Consider the following 13,734-nt stretch of genomic DNA (forward strand, 5'->3'; position numbering starts at 1 on the left):
TCGCTGAATAGCTAAGGGATCTAGGACAAGTCAGTCTGTAAAAATAGACACAACATTTTATGTTTATTTTGTAAGTTCTAGATCAGGATTAAATAAAGTACATCATGTGTCTCAATTACCCAATGTAATGCCTGGCACGTGGCAAGTGCCCTATATACTGTTGGCACTGGCACTGCAGTCACTATTTACGTTCCTCATGGATGGCACTGTGCCTCCAAGTGGCACGATGGCCAGCCAGCAGTCCCTCATTTCCTACAATACCCTGATCAGGGTTTAGGTCACCCTGACCAAGTGTTAGTCAGGGAGTGGCTTTTCTGAGGGATAGTGTCATCTGCAGGGTGACTCATTTCCTCAGTGACAGCAGGATTTCTTACCTCATGAAACTTGCTTGGGCAGTGCCACCAAAGGAATCATTTTATGAAAAAGAGTAGGACCTTGATCAAGAAGGAATTTGGAACATGTGTCTCTTGCCCACAGATAAAGAGGAAGCTGGGTCACTTTTAGGAAAGGATTTGGGGTTACTAAGGTACACTGATGAAGCAAGTTCCAAATGTTAATATTTTAAAATATGTTTTTGTTATGTAATGTTTGCAGGCAGCGTTTCCTGTTGTACAGCCTACAGCCCCCGCAAGATAAAGCACCCCTCGGAAAAGAACAAGATGGCAAAGATCCTAGTAGTTCTTGGAGGAGGGTGGGGTGCAGAGGGTGTGAGCGCTTACAGGAGAGGCAGGGAAATGGTGAAGGAGTGCAGAAAAACATCCCCAAATATAGTCTCGACTACTTTCTTCTCAGACTCCGAAATCACAAGAAAAGTTAGAGCAATATCTCTGGCCAAGGGCCAATGTCATTGAGCTGGGGGATTAGGCGCCCGTTGGAATAGTTACTGTTTTCTACCTTGAGCAAATGGGGATGGGTCATTCACCTCTCTGGCCAGGGCAGCTGCTCCCTCTGTCAGTGATCACCAGCCCTTGCTAACTACTCACCAAGAGAAAATAAATCATAAGACCTCATACTGGAAAAAGTCTAGTCTTTTCTGTCTAGCCATGTCTAATGCAAGAATCCTCTTAAAGAAAAAAATGTATAACACCCTGATTTTAAATAGATAGGGGGTGACAGAGACAGAGAGATAGACAAAGACAAACACAGAATGACTGAGAGACAGAGAGAGGGACAAAGAGAAAGAGACAGAGAGAGACACACACAGAGTGACAGAGAGAGACAGGGACACAGAGAGAGAGAAGGACAGAGAGAGAGAGAGAGAGCATGGCTCATACAGGATATCTGCAGTGCCTGGAACATTAGAGAATAAATTTCATTTATTCAATTTTTTTGATTAATGATTAAATCTATGACTTTGGATTTAGAGATACTTCACTTGCAAAGATGTCTGGCAGAACCAGTCTTGGGCATATTGTTTGAAAATGTAACATATTATTTAAAAATAAAAATTTCCAGACTTTTCAAATATACATTCTTTCAAAGGAGTATCCTTAAATTTCTGTCAATATGCATTTACACAATTTTCACATCATCTCTCTGCCTATTAGTGAAAATCAGCTGGTATGAATGTGAGATGATACTGTACTAACATACACAGGATTTCCTAGCTCGACACCACACCAGGACATTATCAGCTCCTTTTCCCTGGGGGATCAAACATGTGCCAATGTGATCTTCTGATTCTGCTCTATTGATCTTCATTTGGGGTCAATGGGTTCCTAAGCCTTCTTTTTAAAATGCTTTCTGTAAGACTTATTGGATATTTTATTTTAAAAAATTCCGCCTGGCTGGGCGCGGTGGCTCATGCCTGTAATCCCAGCACTTTGGGAGGCCGAGGCAGGCGGATCACCAGGTCAGGAGTACAATACCAGCCTGACTAACATGGTGAAACCATCTCTACTAAAAATACAAAATTAGCCGGGCGTGGTGGTGCGCATCTGTGATCCCAGCTACTCAGGATGCTGAGGCAGGAGAATCGCTTGAATCCGGGAGGCGGAGGTTGCAGTGAGCCGAGATCTCGTCACTGTGCTCCAGCCTGGGCGACAGAGAGAGACTCCATCTCAAAAAAAAAAAAAAAAAAAATCTGCCAAAAAATATACTTGGCCAAAGTGCTACTGTGAATCACAAGTGCACATTTTGTGGAGGAGAACCCTGGAGATGAGACAGTGAAGGAAGTGGACTTGGAGTTGAACTGACCACTCTGACCCCTTCCCTCCCATCCCACCTTCCAGCAGCAGCTCCGGGTGTTATGTGAGGGGATTCAGAATTCCTCGATGCTGTTCATGTTCATGAAATTTAAATACAGATGTCTTTAGGTTGCTCTAAAGGAAAGAAATGCTCTGGAAAAAAGTGAACGGAAGGGTCATATGATATTCAGCTTCAAATATACCAACTACTCCCTGGAATATACATATGAAAGACACTAAACCTACATGGATTCTAAAAATATACCAAGAGACACCCATCTGAGCCTCAGTGATGTCCTCTTGTTTGGGGAGAGGGAGAGCTTTGGATTGTTTCTCTTCCCTGCCCGGTGAAGCTGTTTCTCAGTAAACTGCTCTTCCTGCTAGTACACAAGGTTGGGAATGTCACTCATCTGCCATCTTATGAAATCCGAGCCACTCCAACCTTTGCCATGTTTATGGAGCATGGAGGTGGAAGAAGAGCAATACTTAGATATTCCACAGTAATTCTGAAATTGCTCAGCCTTTGTCACTCTGTCACACATCAGTCAAAGGTATGATTAAGTGCCAACTGTGTACCAGGACACTGCGCTTGATCCTCAGGAGCAGCCCCACCCTTACATCTGGCTTTAATTTAAAAGACCCCCCTTTGGCCCTCCTCTAGCCTCACTTCTCCCTTGGGTGAGGAGTCCATAGGTTCAAGGAGACATGCACACCCACATCCATGCCCCCTTTCCAGACTTGCTAGGTGATCAAGGATCCTAGAATTCCCTGCCTGAGCAGCTCTGAGCCCACTTCCAGGACCTGCATGGGCCCCTTTCTAGGTCTGTCCTCTTAAAAGTGACAGCACAGTAAAATGCTAGGCCTGGAGAAGGCCCAAAGAAGACTTGGGGAGGGGAAGGCAGGGGACATAGCATGCAGTGGCCACACACATGCACGTCAGGCTCCTAGCAGAGCAGGACATAAGTGAGGCTGGGAGGAAACACCGGGCCCAGCTGAGGGCTGGTGCCTGCATTTGTATTCTTGCCCTGTGTCCTGCAAATGTTAGGGGTAGGCCTGTCCACAGGGCCTTGGGATAGGTCGGAACCTCCAGAAGTCCTGTGAATTCTGGAAGCCAAAGATCTGTTCGGGCTGTGTAGCCACCAGAGGGGCTGATAGCATGACCAAGACAGAAGTCCTCATGTGACTCCTGAAGGCCCCGCTGAACTGCTCCTTCTCACAGCGAGCACTTTCTTTGTGAGCAGGAAGTATTTCTTCACTCTGCAGCTTACAACGCTTCCTCCTTCTCTTCCTCCCAGTAGGCCACCTCTTCACCACTGTCACCTTCACTAAAAAGCAGGCTGGGAAAATACATGTGTGATGAACTGCCTGTGCTGTTTAGCAAAACTTTTGGTAAGGTGTAGAAAATGATAGGCCCAAGGCAAAGCGTTGCCTTGGATGGGAGCCCCTTCTGCCTGAGCCCTCCACTGTCCCACTAGAAGGGGGCACGGCTGGTGCAGGGAGAGCACAGACCTGGGTTCAGGCATCCAGCAGCATGAATATCTGGTTCTTGCAGCTCAAAACTGGGAATAATAACACCAGCTTTTCACAGACCATTACAAAAAGTAAATGAGATGATTAAAATTATAACGAACAACTGTATATACCACAGCTTACAATGTTGCACCCACACTCATTGAATCCTTACAACAATAATAATTATTCATGCTTCCAATTTGCAGGTGAACAATGAAGTTTAGAGAGATAAAGCGACTGCTCAAGGTGATACAGAGCCAGACTCAAATTTAGGCATTAACGGTAAAAGTGCAACTCCTCCCCTCCACGTTACCTGACTTTGCCCTTCATCAAGTCAATATTTGTGAACATGCTTCATGAATGACTCTTCCTCATACAAATGATCATTTTTTATCATTTGGGGTTATATTTTATGATTTTGAGGGAATGTGGTTTTGAAAGTTCCTCCTTACAGGTAAGATGCTGGAAGCTAGAGGCCTGTCCAGCACAGCCAGCTCTTCCTTCCTTCCCATCAGAACAGCAGGTGTTATGGGGGTGGGAAGACCAGACCACAGACAGCAAATGCCACCCAATGATGGCTCTTTGCTACCTGCTGCTATCTCATGAAGCTTTCTCCTGCATCTCCCCTTTCAAAAGGAAAGAATACAAATCTATAGTATTTCATAGAGAACAGCATGGTACTGGCTTTGCCCAAACTCCACTTGTCCCCAGAATATGCGAAACAATGCCAGATAATCAACTTCTGAGTCACAGATGTTAATTTCCCAAGATTATAGTTAAGAAAACACAATAGAGGTAAAATAAAATAAAATAAAGATAATTACCTGAGTATATATGATAGCTTTCTACTGAGGAACTCAAATACTGTATATATGTATATATGTATAAATGTCAGCTTTTGTTTCACAACATCCCTGAAGAAGCAGAAAAAGAGAAACACAATTAATATATTATACAACTGTGCCCATAAGCGTCCTTCTATAATAGGTCTAAAACTTAAGTCAGAGTTTCAAACCAATGGGAGAGCTTGGTGCTGGCAAAGTTGGGCCTACCAATCAGTATGGACTGGTGCATGGGGCTTTGAAACAATTTGAGCCAACATTGAAAATTCAGGAATTTGCACATAGAAATCCAGATTTGCAGCTTCACTCAGAAACTCAGAAGACTGGCAAGAATCACTGGAACCACAGGCCGTGAATGGAACACATGCTTACTAGCCTGGCCAACTGTTTTCAGGCACCTGACCGGCTTTCTAGGGCAGTTAACTTTGGGACTCCTTACGCTGCTAACATTTCTCGACATGAAGTATGTCTTCAAGTCAGTGTAAGGCACCTGACCGGCGTTCTAGGGCAGTTAACTTTGGGACTCCTTACGTTGCTAACATTTCTCGATATGAAGTATGTCTTCAAGTCAGTGTAATTTGAGCAGAGAAAATAAGGGCCTAGCACAGCCTGGTGTAACAATTGCAGTTTGTCATAGCACATGGGTTTTCAAAGGACCAGTTGTGAACCATTAGTGCACCGGTTCGCAACCCTGGTTCTCCATGTGAATTCCTTGGGAGAGATGTTTAGACCATGCTTTCTACCTAACCAGATCAACTAAACCAAGATCTCTGAAGGTGCAGTCCTGGTATCAGTATTGTCACTGCTGTATTGTTACTGTAATATAATTATTGAAGTATAACATACAGATGGTAAAGAAACAAAGCACAGAAGAATATGACCAGCACCCCAGACTCTTCCTCATGCCTCTCCCTGTCACCACCATGGATTCATGTTGCCTGTTCTTGAACTTTATGTAAATACAATTGTTTTGAGCACATTCCTTGGCATCTGGATTCTTTCACTCAACTTTTAGGACTGAGACACATCTGTGTTGTTGCATGTAACAGTAGCGAACTCATTTTCATTGACTTTTAATATTCCATCCCATGACTATATCACTATATCACGATCTGTTTTCCCATTCTGTTGTTGATGGAAATATGGGTTGTTTTGACTTTGGGATTATAACACTTAAAGGTGCCATTTATGAACATTCTTGAACATTCTTGAACATGCTTTAGGTAAATACGTGAATGCATTTCTGTAGAACATATACCTGGGACTGGAAATGCCAGGTCGTAAGGCATATGTATATTCAGTTTAACAGATATTGCTGAACAGTTTTTCAAAGCTGTTGTGACTATTTACACTCCTCCCAGTGACGTATGAGAGTTCCAGTGGTTTAATATCCTTGCCAAAATTTCTATTGTCTGTCTTTTAAATTTTCACCTTTCTGGTGGGTGTGTAGTGGTACTTCATTGCAGTTTTAATCTGCATTCCCCAGAAAGCTAACAAGGTTGAGTATGTTTCATGTTTCTTGGCTGTCTGAATATGTTTTTCTGTGAAGTACCTGTTCAAACCTCTTGCCCATTTTTCTGTTGTGGTGGTCTATCTTTCAAAATTGCCTTGTTTCTGTTTTGGACTCCTTGTTTGTTACAGGCATAACAAGTCATGTTATATGCATGACTCCTTACATGTTATTTGAATGGCAAATGTCTCCTCTCCTGCAGTTTCTCTTTTACTCTTGTAGTGGTGTGCTTTGAGAAACAGAAGTTCTTATTTTGAACATAACCAATTTGTAGATCTTTTTCATCATGTTAGTACTTATTGTATCTTGTTTAAGAAATCGCCAAGTGTAGTGGCTCTGTAATCCCAGCACTTTGGGAGGCCGAGGTGAGCAGATCACAAGGTCAGGGGATTGAGACCATCCTGGCTAACACGGTGAAACCTCGTCTCTACTAAAAATACAAAAAATTAGCCGGGCGTGGTGGCGGGCGCCTGTAGTCCCAGCTCCTCGGGAGGCTGAGGCAGGAGAATCGCGTGAACCTAGGAGGCGGAGCTTGCAGTGAGTGGAGATTGTGCCACTGAACTCCAGCCTGGGCGACAGAGCAAGACTCCATCTCAAAAAAAAAAAAAAAAAAAAAAGAAATCACTGTCTACCCAAGGTCATACATATATTCTGTTTTGTCATCTAGAACAATGCTGTTCAGTAGGAAAAAAATGGGAGTAACATATGTAATTTTAAATTTTCTAGTATTTCAGGTACTCAATAGCCACATGTGGCTAGCAGCTGCCATATTGGACAGTGAAGATCTAGAAGCTATATTGTTTTACCTGTCACGTCTAGATTAATACTTAGAGCTGTATGAATTTTAAGATGAGAATCAAGACTCACTTATTCGTACATGGACATTCAAATGGCTGTCCTTTCCTGTAGTGCCAATGTTGTCATAAATCAAAGGTCCAAATTTGTGGAGGTTTTTTTCTAGCATCTTAGTCCATTCCATTGGTCTATTGTTCCCTAGTTGATTTTAATTTTCAGACAGTATTGAGAACCACTACCAGTAGGTCACAAAATTAGTCGGTTATGACCAGAAATGTTGTAGAGTGTAATGAAATGAAATAGAAAACATCAATACCTATAAGTATTGTTTTATGAAACTATTATTTCGGAATTGTGTGTGTGTATATGTCCTAAATTGAGATCTGAAAAGTATTTCTTACTAACAGTAATGGTTAAAAACGTTTGAAAATCACTGCAATAGTGTAATCTACACAACAATCACTTAGGAAAATTCAAGTTGCATACGATTTTATAGTCATCATCTAGAAAAGCTCTGAAGTTTTACTCTTACACAATTAGTTATAGTCCAGAATTCCACATAAAGTGGATCTCTGTTGGAATCAAGCCAGGTAAAGCAAGTTACAGCTAATGGGATAGGAATAGCTCATTATGAAACCCTGTAACTTTGACCCAAAGTGGAATATAGTAATGATCCTCTGATGTGAACACTACAAATGAAAATTGCTAATCTGCAGAATTTGACATTTGTTCAGTATCAGCATATTGTATGTTTTTAAAGTTTTTAATCATATTTCAAACAAGAAAAAAAAACTTTGAGGGGAAGAAATTAAAGCCAAGTTAGTTATTAAATGATGTCAAGTAATCTTCATTATTGAAGAAAATATTTTCAGAATTTTTGCTTGAATTTTGAAATGATTAGTTTATTGTTCAGCCTGTGTCAGGGTCAATCTAATCAACAAGTATTTATTGACTATCCAGTAAAATATGTCTGGCAAAGAAATCAAAATAAAACAAATAGGCCTTATCCCAGCAGAGAATTAAATGGATTACCACATATGATTTTTCTTCACTAAGTACTTCATCTTAGAACCTGAATATAGTAAGTAAAAATGGTTTCAAGCTCCTTAATGTAATATTTTACTTCTTCAAATAACCTAAATATATGCCTTACCTGTGAATTTTACACTTTTTCCATTAATGAGAAATGTATGCATCTTTTGGTTGTATTTTCATATTATGCACATACACACGTGTGTGTATGAATGTGAGTGTGTGTTTACCAATCCTGAGCAGACAGATTTGGGAATTTTGGTTAAAAATCTTAGTTTCCTGGTATTTCCTAAAGATTTAACTCAGAAAACAATAAAAAGGAAACTTTCCATTAGATTGAAACATATAATCCACCACCAGCACAAATCGTCTCCACAGATTTTCCAGTGGCCAGGTAGGCCAAAAAAATAAATAACCAGAACACTTTAATTTTATATTTGAGTAGCAGGAAGATACTCACAGACGAAGAAATTTAAAATTCTCATATTTGGAAAAGGTAAAATTTGTTTCATGGACATCCAAGCCAAATCTCCTTCTCATCAGAGCTATTTTCTATTTATTAATGGAACTTCTCAGCCTTGAAATTATGATAATAACAACCTTTGGAAGTGATCTAACTGAAGCCCATTTACAATTGAACATCTGTCCACCATCAACAGAAAGCCCTACGGAGAATTGTGGCTGTTACAGTTTTGTTACAAGGTCAAAGATTCTTAATCTCTCCATTCACTTGCCAATTGGGGTTTTTATACATAAGCCCTAATTTATTTATTTTAATTAGACTTTTAGCTTCATTTATGTTTTCATCATTGTAAATTCCAGCTACAAGGACAAATCTTAAGGCAGCACATACAGTATGGCTGTAAAATGATGGGCTTGATTGTTGCACAGGACTTAGGAAAGTAAGTCCCGCTACTTTAGAATGCCTTCTTTCATACTGCCAACTGTCTGGTCCGTCTAGCTTTGGCACAAGGATTTCTTCAATCATCCTGGGTCCACCCAGTAAATAAAACCACAAACTTGGGCTATATAAGATCAATTAGATCGTTGTATTGTGTGTTGAGGTGTTTCCAGGAGAAAGAAGAATCTACCTGCATCTGATTCCAGAGAGAGCTTCCCTGTGTTCCTCTCTGCTATCTCTCTGCTATGATCTGCAGTTTCTCCGGATTCAAACATCGAGACAGATTTGCCAAAACACCATTCTTGATGCCAGCTGGCGTACCTGATGAACTTGACTGCAGGCTTTTTGCCAAAACATAAGTCAATCACTTTTGTCCCAAATCCATCCTTATAAAGGTGTACATCTGCAGGTCAATCTTTGCATCGCATCCCTAAATTCGTGTTGGGGAGGGCTTGGAAAGTCCAAGCTTCTTGTGTGGATGGCTTGGGGCCCAAGATAAATGAACAGTTGCCACGATACACTCCGTGCTCTGTGAGCGGAGGGAGCTCCCTTGGAGCCAGCCCAGCACCCTCCTCCCATGAGCCTCCGCCAGCTGCTGGCAGTGCTTCTGCTGTGGTGTGGAGGCCAGGGAAAACCTACATAAACTGTGTGTGTGTGTGTGTGTGTGTGTGTGTGTGTGTGTGTGTGTGTGTGTGTAAAAACATAACTTTCCTGGCCTACCACAACAAACTGACTTTTGAAAAAGAAGTATCTGACGTTCTTGCTTTTTGCTTGATTTTACTGTGCTTTGGGGGACTTTTGGCATAGGACATTCATTACTTTAAAAGGCTGTTTGAAAGCTGGATCATTTCCACAAGGAAAGATAATCACAAAGTGATTTCCCAAGAAAGTACACTAGGATATAAGGAACAAGTACCAGTGGAAAGGCAACTCCCTGAGGGCAGGGACTTGTCTACTTTGTTCACTGGTGATACCCCCAATCCTAGAACAGGATCCAACATGTCAAGAGCATGAAGAAATCACTGCAAAATGGAGAAATGAATACTGTTTACCAAGGGCCTACCCTCTGTCAGGTCCTATGGAAGGCATTTGACATACCCTGCCTTTTTATGTCTTCTAATAAACAACCTAGTTTGATGGATGTTATAATAATTATCTTACAAATAAGGAAACTGAGATTTGAAGAATTGCACTGAGGCCAGGTGTGGTGGGTCATGCCTGGAATCCTAGCACTTTGGGAGGCTGAGGTGGGCAGATCACTTGAGGCCAGGAGTTCGAGACTAGACTGACCAACATGGCGAAACCCCCATCTCTACTAAAACTACAAAAAAGTTAGCTAGGTGTGGTGTCACATGCCTATACTCCCAGCTACTTGGGAGGCTGAGGCACGAGAATCGCTTGAATCCAGGAGGCAGAGGTTTCAGAGAGCTAAGATCATGCCACTGCACTCCAGCCTCAGTGACAGAGCGAGACTCCATCTCAAAAAAATAAAAAAGGAATTTCAGTGACTTGCCAGGGTCACAGTTAGTAAGCAGGATGCAGGAATTCGAATTTTGATCTGTCTTTCTAGTCAATGTTCTGTCTACCACACCAAGCCTTCCCCCAACAGCAGAAGCAGGCAATTGATTGATTGATTTTGGCCTTTTGTTATAAGATACCAAGTTCGAGTATTTGAATATTATTATGGCTTCAGGAATCCCTCCACACAACAGGGACCCTGTGGGGGGTTAATGGAATAGAATGGGAATACAGAATGAGCTGAAATCATATATCTTACTATGCAGAAAGGCAATAAAGTTGTGGCTTTCTCACATCCCTACTGTACCACTGTAAATCTCACTAAGCCTCAATTCCTCATCTGAAAGTGGCATATCATGAGCCCTAAATGGGAAAATGCATGTACACACAGCAAGGACTTAGTAAATGTAGATTATTATTAGCCCAGGATGATCTTCAAACTTATGTAAATCAATTTGATTGATATTTTAGAAAAAGGCAGAAATACTGTTAATGAGAGGGCCACATAATTATTACCTTTTTGAACATATACATATTTTCTCTTTAAAGAACTTGTTTCTTTATCCAGAAATTCTACTGATGAAATTATAAATGGAAACCCCTTTTAAGAAAAACAAAAGGCTTGTAGGGGGGAAGGCAATGAAAATGTGAAGTTTAAAGTCAAACACTTATGGTAGAGAAGGCACTTGAACATTGTGGGTTAATGAATAAATTAAAATTCATTATCTGGTCAGCCCTAAAGCTTTATTTCCCTTGCTTTGTGTAAACATTTCAAAAAAATAAAAATGCTTAACAGAACATTCTTGCTAAACATTTGCTTGGATCAGAAAAGGTAATTTGATTTTGTTTCATTTTTCTGCATGAGACTGGCAGCCTTAGAACTGAACAGCTAATTTCTCCTGGCATGACATGGAGCACTACATCTCTCAAGACAGAAGCAGCTTAGGAAGGCTTGCCACTGTGGAGTGAGCAAGTCCCACCTTGTTCTCAGCTTAAGGCACTCTGAGATGATCTGAAATGGCCTTTGCCACCTGGCAAAGATCTGTGCTGACCCCTTTCATTCCACCTGGAGTCAGGGCTTTCCTAATAAACCAAGCTATGCAGAGCATTCAGCCGTGTGTGATTTCACTGCCCAAAACTTTCTTCCTAACCCTCAATGAATCAATTTAAACTCCCCTGAGAGCAATGCAGGTCAGGAGTGGAAGTTTGGACTCCACATTTATCCTCTACTACTAAACACTTCCAAGCAAAACTCTACAAAGTAAAGGGCCCCAAGTCTGTCTTTTCCGTATTTCTCCCAAACATCAGACCAAAAATGAACGTTTCTTCATTTGGCCGCCTCTCCCCCAATCTCTGTCTCCTCTCCCTCTCTCTGTCACGCACCCAGGCACGCATACACACACAAGCTCACACACGGAATCACAGCCACCTTGGTTTTGAAAGTCCTTAAATACTAACCACATCAATGAGATGGCGCCTACCTTTCTGAAATGTCAGTCCACAAAAGGTGCCCCTTGCTTGTGAAGTGTAGTCAGAGAGCAGCTTCCAACGTTCCAACCAGCTTCGTTCTCCTCAAAGAGCAGCACACCTCATCTCTGCGTAAGCCCTGAAATTCCTTCAGAGACCCACCCTCCAAAGTTGCGAGTCAAGATTTCTGACTGAGGGCAGTCAGTGACGTGAGGCGAAGCTACTGGATGGCACCCTCAGGTTCTTCCTGATGGGGTGTTGCTTCCTGTTTCACCACCTTGAGAAAAGAAAGCTGGAATTCAGTGAGACATTGAGTTACAAATGCTTCAGTTGCCTCATCGTTGTTGCCTTTTGGTGCACACAGTCATCTGTCAACTGCTGAACAGGATGATCTTGCTGTTTGTATTAAAAGGAAAGGGCTTATGCGCAAAGAGAACCCCAAAACACCAGTCACAACCCTGTACTGTCCTAGGAGCTGGTTTGACAAGTATAGTACTCTCCAGAAAACAGGCAGGGCTGCTTGCTAACTAAGTCACCACCATGCCACAAAACTCATCCGCTAAGGAGCACTGGTCCACAGGAATGTGATTTCCCTGCCCGCTTCCTAGGAATTGAGAAAACAATCAGTTTTTTGAAGCATATAACTGCCAAAAAATACAATAGTCTGGCAATCTTTTCTTCTTAGAACAGTCAGATATAATTCGCATTTTTATTTGTTTGTCTCTAAGAACAATCATCATAGACAAAGACAGACAAGCTCATTAGTATCAGGAAACAAACATTGTTGCTTGTCTCCGTGTGCTTGAACCACTACAATTTCAAAGGCAAGTGTGGATGCATTTTATAGTGTTTATTTGAGATGCTGTACCTTTGAAGCCATTTTCACTTTCTCTTGCCTGAAGATGAAACAGCTCTGGGCTTGGATTATTTAAAGGTGCTTTGACAAGTAGAGAGCTTCAACAAGTTGATTCCTGTATCATTCATAAACCAAACATCAGCAGTACCGCCCACTCTGAGAGCCTGATTCTCATTAGCTGTCTTCAACTGCTGAAAGACATTTTTCTTTTTTCATCAGCTAATAGATGATCACAAATTAAAAGTGGACTAGATGCAGATAAAGGGAAATGCCAGTTTCAAATTCATTGAAGCTCCAAAGTTTCTCAGATTTCAGTAATGAATTTAGTTCAAAGAGAGAGGATTGATAAACGCCCTTCCTGTCACTGGTTACTTCTCACTCAGTGCTTCCTGGTCTGCCTTTCTCTTCGAAGACTTTCTGTTTTTCAGTAATGGGCTCATACATTTTTAAAACCATCTGGCAGAAGGGTTGAATTTAAAGCAGATTGGTCACCACCTGAGGTAGGCTCAGTTCAGGTCTGCCTCATCTCCTGCCAGGAGACCACTGCAGAACTGGTTTCCTGACATGAGGCTTTCTATGTCTGGTCCATCTTCATCCAATTGTCACCTAACTCATGTTCCCATTCTCATTTCTTTTTCTGCTGCTGATTAAACTCTACCAGCCCCCTTCCACCTATAGGATCAAGACCAGGCTCCTTGGCACAATGGCCTGGTCTCAACCTGCTGCTCCAGGACTTCCTTTTGCCCTTTCCCACTAGATTCCAGACAGAAGAGTGGGCAGCTTCTGGGACCTTGCCATGAGCTGCTCTCTCGCCTCTGTGCCTAATGAAAGTCTGAATGCAGCTCAAGCTTCCCTAGCCCCGGCCCTCTCTGTTCTGTGGGTATACCTTCATGGCAACACTTACTACACTATCACAACTTAACTGATTTTTGTATCTGCTTCCCCACTGCTTTGGGAATCCTCACTGGACAAGCCTTAGATATCTTTCTATCCCCGGAGCTCAGCTGTTCAATACTGGTCAAACAATTAGTACCCAAAATAGTGATCATCCAACACTCATTTTCACTCCAGGGATATCTCGGGAAAAGAATGCTCCTGAACCCTATTTTGGACTC

At 41.9% G+C, this 13,734-nt stretch overlaps 1 protein-coding gene across 3 annotated transcripts in view; it reads right to left on the reverse strand.

Moving 5' to 3' along the window:
- The window catches only part of CERS3 (ceramide synthase 3), a 127,907-nt gene extending 114,767 nt beyond the window's left edge, over nucleotides 1–13,140 (reverse strand). Inside the window, exons 1-2 of one of the 3 annotated variants that reach the window (XM_063716752.1) lie at nucleotides 11,778–13,140; nucleotides 4,523–4,612 (exon numbers count right to left, since the gene is read on the reverse strand). The gene's annotated coding sequence lies outside the window, so the exon portion shown is untranslated. Of the gene's footprint in view, nucleotides 1–4,522; nucleotides 4,687–11,777 lie in introns of those variants that run through there. The other 2 variants (XM_063716753.1, XM_024232615.2) reach the window with 2 other exon arrangements.
- Between the last annotated feature and the right edge of the window lie 594 nt (nucleotides 13,141–13,734).

Source organism: Pongo abelii, chromosome 16 (genome assembly GCF_028885655.2).
Source record: "Pongo abelii isolate AG06213 chromosome 16, NHGRI_mPonAbe1-v2.0_pri, whole genome shotgun sequence".
Taxonomy (NCBI): Eukaryota; Metazoa; Chordata; class Mammalia; order Primates; family Hominidae; genus Pongo; species Pongo abelii.